We start from the raw sequence: 13145 nt of genomic DNA on the forward strand, positions 1-13145 counted from the left end.
GATGTTCAAGATATCTTCGCGATATTTGTTTTGGTTCTTGAAAAAAATACGCCTTCAAACTTTACTGAAATTCACGTCCTACGTCACGTCCTCTTCTTGGTCTGACGTCCAGGAATGGCAGTACCGCGTTGGGTATTGTATTTATTTGTTACAGAAATTATTTGTTATTGTCTACACTAAGGTTGCTGACCAAGGGAGTTTATTAAAAATTAATAGCAGTTTACACGTAACGTTTCTACCCTCTATGAAGGTCTAAGTTTAGTTCTTCGTCTGAGCAAGACCCTGATAGAAGGTACGTGTAAAGTGCTTTTAATTCTTAATAAGCTGCCTTGGTCAGCAACTTTAGTGTTTTTAGTATGGAAACAAGGCTTAATTATTTTACCATTATTATTGTTGTAATACAATGTTTGGAAATGTGAATCCAAGGTAACAGTTCTATGTTTGTTTGTTGTTTCTATTTCCTTAGAAAACGTATCTTGGAGACCATAGAATTTAACTTTTAATGGTGTTTATATAAATATGTGCAGTTCCCCGTAAGTCAAGTAATACATTTGTGCATGTCACTTGGTCCTCTCTTTGTGAAAACAATTTTGCAAGCAGTTCCATAGTATGAGGTGTTCCTAGATGATCATTCTGTTAGAGATATTATGGTAATATATAATATAATATACATTTTATAATGTAATTTTGTTGTACTGTTCTGTTTAAATTGTTAATTCGAATTTGTAGTTTTGATACCAGTTAGATATCCCGGAAACACATTTAACTCGTTTATTTTCAAATGAAATTCATTTCTACTTACCTAATATGCATAGCGGAACATTTTTCAAATTGGGATAACTTTTTTTCATGAAAAAAGCGTTATTTTTAACATTATTGTTATTTATTGGTCGTTGCTAATTGGCGGCCAAATTTTGACTCGCGTTGTCGATCGTCAGCTCATATGCAGTGTTACCAAACTTATGAACCGATAAATGCCGCACAAAGCGTTCGTGGTGCGGCAGCCGGCGTCTCTTTGGGTAAGTACCTTTTTCTTTTTACACTTTCTGTTCACGATTGCCCCACTAACCATTAACGGGGACGATGTATGCATACGAGGTTAAGTTAGGCCTGTTAGGTTAGGTTCCATTAGTACTCATTTCACCCCTAAATATGTGCTTCATCATCAAAAAAAGGTATAATTTAACAATACAGGGAATTTATCCAATTTGTTTGAAATTTGGGATACTTACTAATTTGCGCCTCGTAATCACGAATCTGCACTTAAAATTTGGCGCTTATTTGGGGGTAGGTGAATCCGGCCAATTTCTGACATGCCTTTAACAGGGACTCTATAGATAACGCGGCTGGGGGCGGTAGGTCAATTACCCCAGGGGAGGAGCCCGGAATCGGTGGGGAATTTGGAAATAGAGGGTGTAGAAGTAAGCACTTAATTTAGATTATTTTGCTATTTCCACGTGTGAGCGCTAAATTTTAGCTGCAGATTCGTGATTAGGGGGCCAAAATTAGTGAGTATGCCGAATTTCAAACAAAATGGGGAAATTCCCGGTATGGTAAAATGGCTCCCAAAAAAATTCCTCAGTACGTTCAATTACGCATATCCGGACAACATCGGTTTTTCTCGATTTACTCCTTCAGGAAATTATTCATCGCTTTGGGATTTAAGTTGTTGAATTCCTTATAAAATAAGCTTTCCAACGATATATGACACGTATTTTTTAGGAAAAGGACGTAAACTAGTCTTACCTTAAATTGAAAAAAAAAAACTCTCACACGTCGTCCTATCAAACTACCTCGTGGTTGCTACACTGACAGGGGGTTACATAACCGAACGCACGGAACATTTGGTTCACGTAGTCGACGGTAATGGTGGCACGAGCTATCGTGCAACGGAGATACATGAATGTCGAAAAATACCTTATTTACAGGCTGAATGAGTTGCACGATTCGAAAAAACACTTTCCCCAGCTTCAGAAAGTCCACAAGAACTAAAGTACTTTCTCGTCTTTTCTCCTGTAAATTTCAAGAAATGTGTTTCCGGTATATCTAATCGTTACCGTAGTTTTAAAAATGTAGCATGTAAAAATGAACTAGGAACTAGGGGTTCGTAGTCCGAATCCCAATTTTGACATGAGTGATTTCTGCGAGTGTCACCTTCATCAAATCATTACTCATCCTCGATTACCCACAAGTGGCAGAAAAGCGAAGTAAAATAATCTCATTCACTGCTCTGTTAAACGAACTATAAAGCCAGGCTTTCTTTCGCTTGATTTTTTCGCTTTACACTCTCCAGTTTAAACTTGAGAATTACTAATTCCACTTTAATGATAATAATAATAATAATAAGCAAATTTTTTCACTCCTCAAAATCTTCAAATTTCTAGCTTCTTTATTTGTTGATAAATTAACCTTTTGAAATCGCCAGCTTTGTGCACACGGGTCCGGTCAGTTAGGTTCAATTTATGGCCAGCTAGTGGTTTCCCGAGTGCTGTTGGATCGGTGCCGTGTGAACATAGTTACGGGAGGGTGACGGGGGGTTGTTGGAATGGCGGGGGGGAGGATAATATGCTCTTAGGTTGAAAAAGAGTATAGGGCTCCTTCAAAAGGGGCGCTTAAAATATTATCCTATTGCCATATGGCAACCCGAGTGGGCGGGTTTTGGGCAGGGACGGAGAGGGAGGGCTCATGTGGCTAGTGGTATGGAAATGTAAATTCACCATTAATGTTTCCTGAACTTGGTGCTCGCGAATACGTTCGCTAAAAGAAACTGCAATGTTGCGGTTATTGGGGGGGCGGTGGGAAGAGGCGGGTCTGGGCGGAGCATAATAATAGATTCTGTACTCTGCTGAAGTTCGCGCTCTGAATATCAACAGGGTTTGAATCGTTTACGAACGGGAGGGGGGAGGGGATTCCACTGCCATTTGTGATCGGGTTGTTTAATGAGGAACTACATGGCAATTACACATTTCTTTAAATCTAATTTTTACCCTTAGCAGTAGCCGAAGCCTCTTGGTCGTGTTGTTGGATGCGTGGATTAAATATTAAGTTAGATATCCTTCGGTGGTTGTCTTCTATACATACCAACTAGAGCAAGCTCTTAAAATGCTTGTCATTTAAATATTACCATAATATAAGCTACTTGGGTGGGCTGGGGGGATCAATGAATTCTATAGTGGTCTAATGCTCGCCACCTCTGCATGGTGCGAAAAATCCGGTCTTTACTAGAGTCCCTGGATGTATGACTTTGCCGTCATATACGAGTACTCGCGACCGCCATTTTGTAGGTGAAAAATCTTGGTTTGCACTTCAAATAGAATTGGATGTTATGGAACGCAAGGCATCGCGAAGCTATAATTCTTGTAATAGATTTGAATGAAATGCCCGAATTTCGTCCATCATTTTAGAGGTGAAGAAATGAAATTTATGTGAAAATTAAACAAATGATGCCTACAAAATTTGAGGTCAAAGTCTTACTTGGGTTATGTTTACAGGTGATAATAGAAAAAAAATAATAAAAACTATAAATCGGAATTCGAATCCCGGTCTGGACATGAGTGTTCTTTGTGAGTGTCCCTTGATCAATTTAATTATATCAGCACTCATCCTCATCTTCGCGATTAGCCAAAGGAAGTAAAAAAAAGCGAGGTAAAATAAAGCATGCCAATCTTAACGCTAATTACGACGATTAGAGTGAATGACGAAGTGACTCTTAAAGTATAACCCCTCTGAAGGACGGGACTCGAACAAGGGACCTTCATTTATGAGTGTACAACCGAAATAGTTCCTTGTAGGGAACCTTATCTAGGAACTCCTTTGCTATTATGTAGAAGAGTTGGCCGAACATGTCGTCAATCGTGGTCGCCATCTGAGACAGAACTGCTTTGCTGTTGTCCGTCAGGATTATGTTCATATCGTCGCCTGACATGAATCCTGAAATGTAATTAAGGATAATAGCGTGAATCACTGAAGATTGTCCTTGTAGTCGCACTTAAACATTCGTATGATGGAACATTATGTTATTGATCACATCACAAAATGTTACCAGTGACGTACACTGAGGAGTAGCTAGTCTAGCAGAGATAGATCAATCAATCTCACATCTCTAATTATTTTCAAATCACAGTTCTTATTGTCTTGTTAAAGCCATAGTTCATATGCAACACCTTTTTTCTCTCGCACTTCTCGTCACTCGGTGCGATCCGTGGGCAAAGCTGGGCTAGCTCGCTTTTCCTCATCCTCAACAGTTCCAGAAAGAAACGGCCGTCCGAAGGAAAAGGGAAGATTTCTGCCTCTACCTCCCTTGCCCCCCGCAGCAATGGTTGAAAGTCCGTGCTTTCAGGTCCCCCAAGGGGAGGTCGACCTCCGTGGCGAAGTGGTTAGCAGAGCGCGCTACAACGCCAGGGGTTCCGGGTTCGAGTCCCGGGTAAGGCATGGGTATTTGTGATTGTCTGTCCTGAAAAAGTCCTGAAATAGAAATGTGAATGAAATGATATGAGTGAATGTGAGGGGGGAAGCTTCCGCTTAGGGGGCTTTCCTTTTTTTATCAAAAAAAAAAAAAGTCGGTAACGCGTCTGACTACCATGCTAAAGGTCCAGGGTTCGATCCCCGGCCGGTTCAAATCCGGGAACTTTTCTAACGATGGAAGCGGCACCGGCGCCCACCCAACGTCGAATAGCATGGGTACCTGGGGGAAACCCTGGGGGGTAAAGGCGGTCAGGGGCGTGGTGCTGATCACATCACCCCCACTCGCGACCGGATCAAGAAAGTGTGGGGCGTTACACCCACACCCCCTATACGCCTTCATGGCGTGGTGCTATGCACAGGGGAACACTTTACTTTACTTTTTTCACTTTTAATTTACTAAAGAACTAAAGGGATAATTTTCTGCAGTACATGTACTTATGTTCTCTGTATTTACACACAACTTTTTACACTTTGTACAATATGGTAGTATATTATATTCGATGACGTCATAGCGTGGGAAAAACCTCATTATTTTCCCACGGTGTAAGCAAAAATTGCTGACTAAGTGTGATAAAGCTACTAGTTAACTACTATCTTGCATACATAACTTGGACAGTAAGTTCTCATTCCATAGCAATTTAATAGCAATTATATACTAACGACGATAATTCTTTACGAACTTACAGTAAGTGCGGTTACCTGTAATAAGGTGTATGGGCGTATGGCCCTATGTTCTTCGAGGAGGACACTTTTGGAGGAATCCCGGACGTGTTCTTCGTAACCGTGGGGATTTTCCAAAGCCCAGATCCTCACATTTTGTTTGTTTTCCCCGAAAGATGGACAACAGACTCAATGAACCCATCTCTTTATATAAGATTTTGCATAGCAACGCAGAACCCAAGTCTCTTATCTAGTGTTGTCCACGGGACGAGACGGGACAGGCTTTTAAAAATTCGAGATGAGACGAGATTGACCATGTGTCATGAGACAAACGAATATTTTCGAGACGAGACAGCATTTCCACGAGACGAGACAGGGCAAAGTCTCGTCTCGTGGGCAACACTACTCTTATCCTTGTCGGTAGGTTTAAGCGCCTGCAACAATTTCAATCGGTAAGGGTAAACTTTCAAATGTTTTCGCAGAATCTTCCACACTGTTGTCTGCTTCAAGTTCAATTCTCTGCTTGCACGAAACGTTGATTTTTTGGAGATTCTGACGAAAGTCGCACGCACACGATCGACTGTTTCATCACTAACTCCTTGGCCGGCCTGTTGATTTCCTCTTTCAGATACACCCACTTTCTTTAAATTGTCTCTACCACTTTCGAAATGAGTGCCCGCTTTGTGTGAAAAGTAAAGGTACTTTATGCAGAACGGTAGAGATTGGATTTTATTTTTATCAACATTATATACGAGGGGGGGGGGGGGCTGGAAAGTTCATGAAATCACCCAGAAGAAATACAGCTGAAACAACCATTTTAATACATTATTCAACGTATTCCCCCCGAAGCTCAATACACTTTTCACAACGATGTTTCAACATTTGTAACCCTTTCAAATAGAAGGTTTTGTCCTGCCATGCAAACCAGCCCTCCACCTCCTCAACCAGTGCCTCTTCGGACGTAAAATGTGTGCACTTGAGATGTTTTTTGAGGTTTGGAAAGAGGTGATAGTCGGATGGGGCGAGATCAGGGGAATAGGGTGGGTGGGGTACACAGGTAAAGCCCAGATCCGCCAGCAATTGCATGGTTTGATGGGCCTTGGGCGAGGGCGCATTGTCCTGGAGAAATTGCACACCACGGCTCACTTTTCCCCGACGTTTTTCCTTCAGAGCCGCCTTCAATTCAATCAAATATTGGGAATAAACAGCAGCATTGATGTTTTCACCCTGTTTAAGATATTTTATGAGGATGACACAGTCCTTATCCCGAAATACCGATGCCAGAACCTTCGCGCTGACCTTTGACTTCGGAACTTTTTCGGTCGAGGAGACCCACTGTGGCGCCACTCCATGGGTTGCTTTTTAGTCTGTGGGTCATAATGGTGAATTCATGTTTCATCTTCAGTCACCAGACAGCGCAAGAAATCATCAGGGTGTTGAAATTTGCGCACGATCTCCCGTGACATCTGCACCCGCGTTCTCTTCTGGTCAGCATTCAGACATTTGGGATTCATTTCGCACTGAGCTTCCGCATGTCCAGATACTCTGATATTATGACCCCCACATGCTCACGCGATATTCCCAGTTACGCAGCAATGGTTTTGGTGGATATGCGCCTATCCTCCATGAACATGTCGTGCACTTTGACAATGTTTTCCGTGGTCACTGCACTTGCAAGCTTGCCAGAGCGGGGTTTATCTTCAGTCTCACCATGTCCAGTCTTAAAACGCCTCACCAATTTGGCTACTGTTGTATATCCTGGGGCATGTTAACCCAAAGTCTCATGCAAAGTTTTATGGATATCCATGGGGGATTTGATGACACTGCGAAGCTCATTCTTCTCAAATTTCCTTAGGTCCTCCGCCATCTCTCCTTACTGAACGTGAAACAAAAAAAAATAACAATGACAAAAGGATCATATGCAGGATAAGAGGTTTACAATATATGCTCTTTCTAATGGCTTCAACGATTTGTTTCAATTTTTATTTCTTCTGGGTGATTTCATGAACTTTCCAGCCCCCCCTCGTACATATTTTCCAATGTCATATAAAATTTGAAACGTTCTTCAGGTGAAAGCAACGTTCTGAACGAATAAGAGAGGAATATTCACTCAGAAAATTAAATATTATACTCTCACAATTCACTTTGTTAAATGTTGTAAATGGACTATACTTGACTAATCCTGTGACGTCATAGAAGCTGGTGTGAGGCCCGTACATAAGTATAAGTATCTCGAAGGCCCCGGTTCGTATCCCGGTCTAGGGTGATACGCCTTGTTCATTTTGGCGATATGTAATAGTTTATTTGTTTTCTGTTAATTTGTAATTTTTGCTATATATTTGTTACATGCAATATCGGAAGCGGAAGTCATTTCCGGTTTATAAACATTTGTAGAACTGTCTAATATTTTATTGATTCGGTTGCCGGAACAACATTGCGTGAAAATGAAAAAGTAAGTTGAGTTGCGTTGAGATGATGTTAATTTTGTGAAAAACGCTGTTATAAAGGAAAAGCCGCAGCTTAATTGAAAGGTGATTGTGTTTGTGAATATTGTTGTTATTTTGCAGTTAATGTTTAATGGTAAAATGTGTTATTAAACTTGTAAATGACAAGAAGCTATTTCTTTTTCAAATCGTTACGTCCTGAGAATGCTCATTGTAGCATAACATTAAGGAGAGTCTCATAACTCCGCCGCACAAGGAGATTGGGTAGTTACCGTGACGTAGTGATCGAGTGGCGAACAACAGAAAGGAACGTCACAAGGGGTCCCGTATACCGGGTGTTCTTTCTCATCGAGACAGGGAAGATCTGATGTGGTAGCTTGGAATCTCGGCACGTGGATAAGATGGATAAAGTACTACAGTTATTATAATTATTAAATAATAATATCAATGTATTATTATTTCAAAGAAGGGCAGTGTAACTCAGGGGCGAACGGCTACAAAAAGCTGGACAGTAAGGGCTATCGACCAGTGCCCGCCACTCTCTTGTCATCATCTCCAACGTCACCACGGCCTGGCCGTCACCTACACGAGGGAGCCTAGGAGAACCTGCCTGCTGGGTGAGCGTGCTATGTTCGATCTCCTTCCTACCCTTATCTACTACTCTGAAGATGAAGTACACACACGAGTGTAAAAACCATTATTTGATCTACTCTTCTATCCCAAGCGACGGGTTCCTTACCTAGCTCAATCTCAAGTCACATAAGCGCCCCTCCCCCCCCTCTTACCGCCCTTCAAATACCACCGTCTTTGTTAATAATCAACTTTGAACACTTAACACTTGGAAGGTGTTCTCACTATTAAATGTATATATCAGACGCTTCATCTTCGAAATGAGGCTTGTCCACCCTAGCATTAGTTCCTCGGGTATACCTACAGTAGAGGAAACAAACGAGAAAAAAGGTCCTAACCCGGAAATAATTGCAAAACAAATGTTATTTGTGCCAGATTGTGCGGAATGGTATAGTGAATATTATATTAAAAATCCGACATCCAAATGTTTGGGGGAAATCCGCCATCTTGGAAAATGGCGGCAAAAATTCAACTTTAAAATTTAAAAATAATAATATCTCGAAAGCGGTGCATTGTACACAAAAAGTGAAGATAACAAAAATGAAAGAACAGAAAATTTGTTAAAATATGTTTTTCGTTTGATAGAGCTACCATAAATTTTAATTGAATTAGAAAGATTCAAATATTTTCCTTAATTTTTTGAATTCGCGTAAAAGTTGGTCTCTGACGCAAGAATAGCGTCTTACGCGATGCCTTGCGTTCCATAACATCCAATTCTATTTGAAGTGCAAACCAAGATTTTTCACCTACAAAATGGCGGTCGCGAGTACTCGTATATGACGGCAAAGTCATACATCCAGGGACTCTAGTAAAGACCGGATTTTTCGCACCATGCAGAGGTGGCGAGCATTAGACCACTATAGAATTCATTGATCCCCCCAGCCCACCCAAGTAGCTTATATTATGGTAATATTTAAATGACAAGCATTTTAAGAGCTTGCTCTAGTTGGTATGTATAGAAGACAACCACCGAAGGATATCTAACTTAATATTTAATCCACGCATCCAACAACACGACCAAGAGGCTTCGGCTACTGCTAAGGGTAAAAATTAGATTTAAAGAAATGTGTAATTGCCATGTAGTTCCTCATTAAACAACCCGATCACAAATGGCAGTGGAATCCCCTCCCCCCTCCCGTTCGTAAACGATTCAAACCCTGTTGATATTCAGAGCGCGAACTTCAGCAGAGTACAGAATCTATTATTATGCTCCGCCCAGACCCGCCTCTTCCCACCGCCCCCCCAATAACCGCAACATTGCAGTTTCTTTTAGCCAACGTATTAGCGAGCACCAAGTTCAGGAAACATTAATGGTGAATTTACATTTCCATACCACTAGCCACATGAGCCCTCCCTCTCCGTCCCTGCCCAAAACCCGCCCACTCGGGTTGCCATATGGCAATAGGATAATATTTTAAGCGCCCCTTTTGAAGGAGCCCTATACTCTTTTTCAACCTAAGAGCATATTATCCTCCCCCCCGCCATTCCAACAACCCCCCGTAACCCTCCCGTAACTGTTCACACGGCACCGATCCAACAGCACTCGGGAAACCACTAGCTGGCCATAAATTGAACCTAACTGACCGGACCCGTGTGCACAAAGCTGGCGATTTCAAAAGGTTAATTTATCAACAAATAAAGAAGCTAGAAATTTGAAGATTTTGAGGAGTGAAAAAATTTGCTTATTATTATTATTATCATTAAAGTGGAATTAGTAATTCTCAAGTTTAAACTGGAGAGTGTAAAGCGAAAAAATCAAGCGAAAGAAAGCCTGGCTTTATAGTTCATTTAACAGAGCAGTGAATGAGATTATTTTACTTCGCTTTTCTGCCACTTGTGGGTAATCGAGGATGAGTAATCATTTGATGAAGGTGACACTCGCAGAAATCACTCATGTCAAAATTGGGATTCGGACTACGAACCCCTAGTTCCTAGTTCATTTTTACATGCTACATTTTTAAAACTACGGTAACGATTAGATATACCGGAAACACATTTCTTGAAATTTACAGGAGAAAAGACGAGAAAGTACTTTAGTTCTTGTGGACTTTCTGAAGCTGGGGAAAGTGTTTTTTCGTATCGTGCAACTCATTCAGCCTGTAAATAAGGTATTTTTCGACATTCATGTATCTCCGTTGCACGATAGCTCGTGCCACCATTACCGTCGACTACGTGAACCAAATGTTCCGTGCGTTCGGTTATGTAACCCCCTGTCAGTGTAGCAACCACGCGGTAGTTTGACAGGACGACGTGTGAGAGGTTTTTTTTTTCAATTTAAGGTAAGACTAGTTTACGTCCTTTTCCTAAAAAAATACGTGTCATATATCGTTGGAAAGCTTATTTTATAAGGAATTCAACAACTTAAATCCCAAAGCGATGAATAATTTCCTGAAGGAGTAAATCGAGAAAAACCGATGTTGTCCGGATATGCGTAATTGAACGTACTGAGGAATTTTTTTGGGAGCCATTTTACCATACCGGGAATTTCTCCATTTTGTTTGAAATTCGGCATACTCACTAATTTTGGCCCCCTAATCACGAATCTGCAGTTAAAATTTAGCGCTCACACGTGGAAATAGCAAAATAATCTAAATTAAGTGCTTACTTCTACACCCTCTATTTCCAAATTCCCCACCGATTCCGGGCTCCTCCCCTGGGGTAATTGACCTACCGCCCCCAACCGCTAACGCGGCCCCGCATCCGCCCCGTCTCCCCGGCATTATCTATAGAGTCCCTGTTAAAAGCATGTCAGAAATTGGCCGGATTCACCTGCCCCCAAATAAGCGCCAAATTTTAAGTGCAGATTCGTGATTACGAGGCGCAAATTAGTAAGTATCCCAAATTTAAAACAAATTGGATAAATTCCCTGTATTGTTAAATTATACCTTTTTTTGATGATGAAGCACATATTTAGGGGTGAAATGAGTACTAATGGAACCTAACCTAACAGGCCTAACCTAACCTCGTATGCATACCTCGTCCCCGTTAATGGTTAGTGGGGCAATCGTGAACAGAAAGTGTAAAAAGAAAAAGGTACTTACCCAAAGAGACGCCGGCTGCCGCACCACGAACGTTTTGTGCGGCATTTATCGGTTCATAAGTTTGGTAACACTGCATATGAGCTGACGATCGACAACGCGAGTCAAAATTTGGCCGCCAATTAGCAACGACCAATAAATAACAATAATGTTAAAAATAACGCTTTTTTCATGAAAAAAAGTTATCCCAATTTGAAAAATGTTCCGCTATGCATATTAGGTAAGTAGAAATGAATTTCATTTCAAAATAAACGAGTTAAATGTGTTTCCGGGATATCTAACTGGTATCAAAACTACAAATTCGAATTAACAATTTAAACAGAACAGTACAACAAAATTACATTATAAAATGTATATTATATTATATATTACCTTAATATCTCTAACAGAATGATCATCTAGGAACACCTCATACTATGGAACTGCTGGCAAAATTGTTTTCACAAAGAGAGGACCAAGTGACATGCACAAATGTATTACTTGACTTACGGGGAACTGCACATATTTATATAAACACCATTAAAAGTTAAATTCTATGGTCTCCAAGATACGTTTTCTAAGGAAATAGAAACAACAAACAAACATAGAACTGTTACCTTGGATTCACATTTCCAAACATTGTATTACAACAATAATAATGGTAAAATAATTAAGCCTTGTTTCCATACTAAAAACACTAAAGTTGCTGACCAAGGCAGCTTATTAAGAATTAAAAGCACTTTACACGTACCTTCTATCAGGGTCTTGCTCAGACGAAGAACTAAACTTAGACCTTCATAGAGGGTAGAAACGTTACGTGTAAACTGCTATTAATTTTTAATAAACTACCTTGGTCAGCAACCTTAGTGTAGACAATAACAAATAATTCCTGTAACAAATAAATACAATACCCAACGCGGTACTGCCATTCCTGGACGTCAGACCAAGAAGAGAACGTGACGTAGGACGTGAATTTCAGCAAAGTTTGAAGGCGTATTTTTTTCAAGAACCAAAACAAATATCGCGAAGATATCTTGAACATCTCCTTTTTGCGTCATTATTCGTAAAGTGAATGCTGTCCGTATGACAGTTTGTATCGAGTCGTGGAAGCGGCAGACCGACCCGACGACAAAAAAAAACAAAACAAAAAAAAACAGAAATGATTGGTTGATTGATTTGCTGTTTTAAGTACACGTTATGCACTGTAAACCTAATCGGATCATGCAAATGGCTCTCAACCGGTTTCTACCTTACCTTAAGTTCAAAAATCCGTGTCTTACCCCGATGTGAAACTTCCTTTCTCTGTTTCTACCTTCATGACCTTATTCAATATTTCCAGTTCAGTATACTTCGGTAAGGAAACCCACTACACTGAAACTTTTTGTTAACTCGTGTATTAAGGAGAGAACCTTTCGCTTATGCTCCATCTAGAGACTAAGTATGCAGTTCAAAATGCATTGCATTATTTATAGTGTACGGCGTCATTTGTTTGCATTCATTCGCCAGAGAAACATTGTTTCTCGGAAACTGATAAAATATCAGTTACAGGGTCATTGCATTTTTACTGTCGGCACATTATTGATTTAATTCTTATTAGTCCACCGTGCATTGTTGCATCGTTGTTAGGTAGAAATATGATTGTTATAATTAAAAATAAATGATAGTTTTCTGAAAGGTCATATGAAGATTCTTGTAAATGATATTTATGAAACAATGGTTTATTATTCAAAATTATTATTATTATTATCGTGAATGTATTCATTCATCTGGCTATTGACCTAAGGTTGGAATTTTTCTGACCTTGTCCTCACATAAAGCGGCTCTGAGACCCACCCAGCCTCGAATCAATGGGTACCTGGGAGTGACTATGGGAGTAAAAGCGGCCGGAGCGTGGTGCTGATCACAGCACCTCCAAAGTGACATAAGTTGA

Source organism: Lepisma saccharinum, chromosome 13, assembly GCF_977018435.1.
Source record: "Lepisma saccharinum chromosome 13, izLepSacc3.1, whole genome shotgun sequence".
NCBI classification, from domain to species: Eukaryota; Metazoa; Arthropoda; class Insecta; order Zygentoma; family Lepismatidae; genus Lepisma; species Lepisma saccharinum.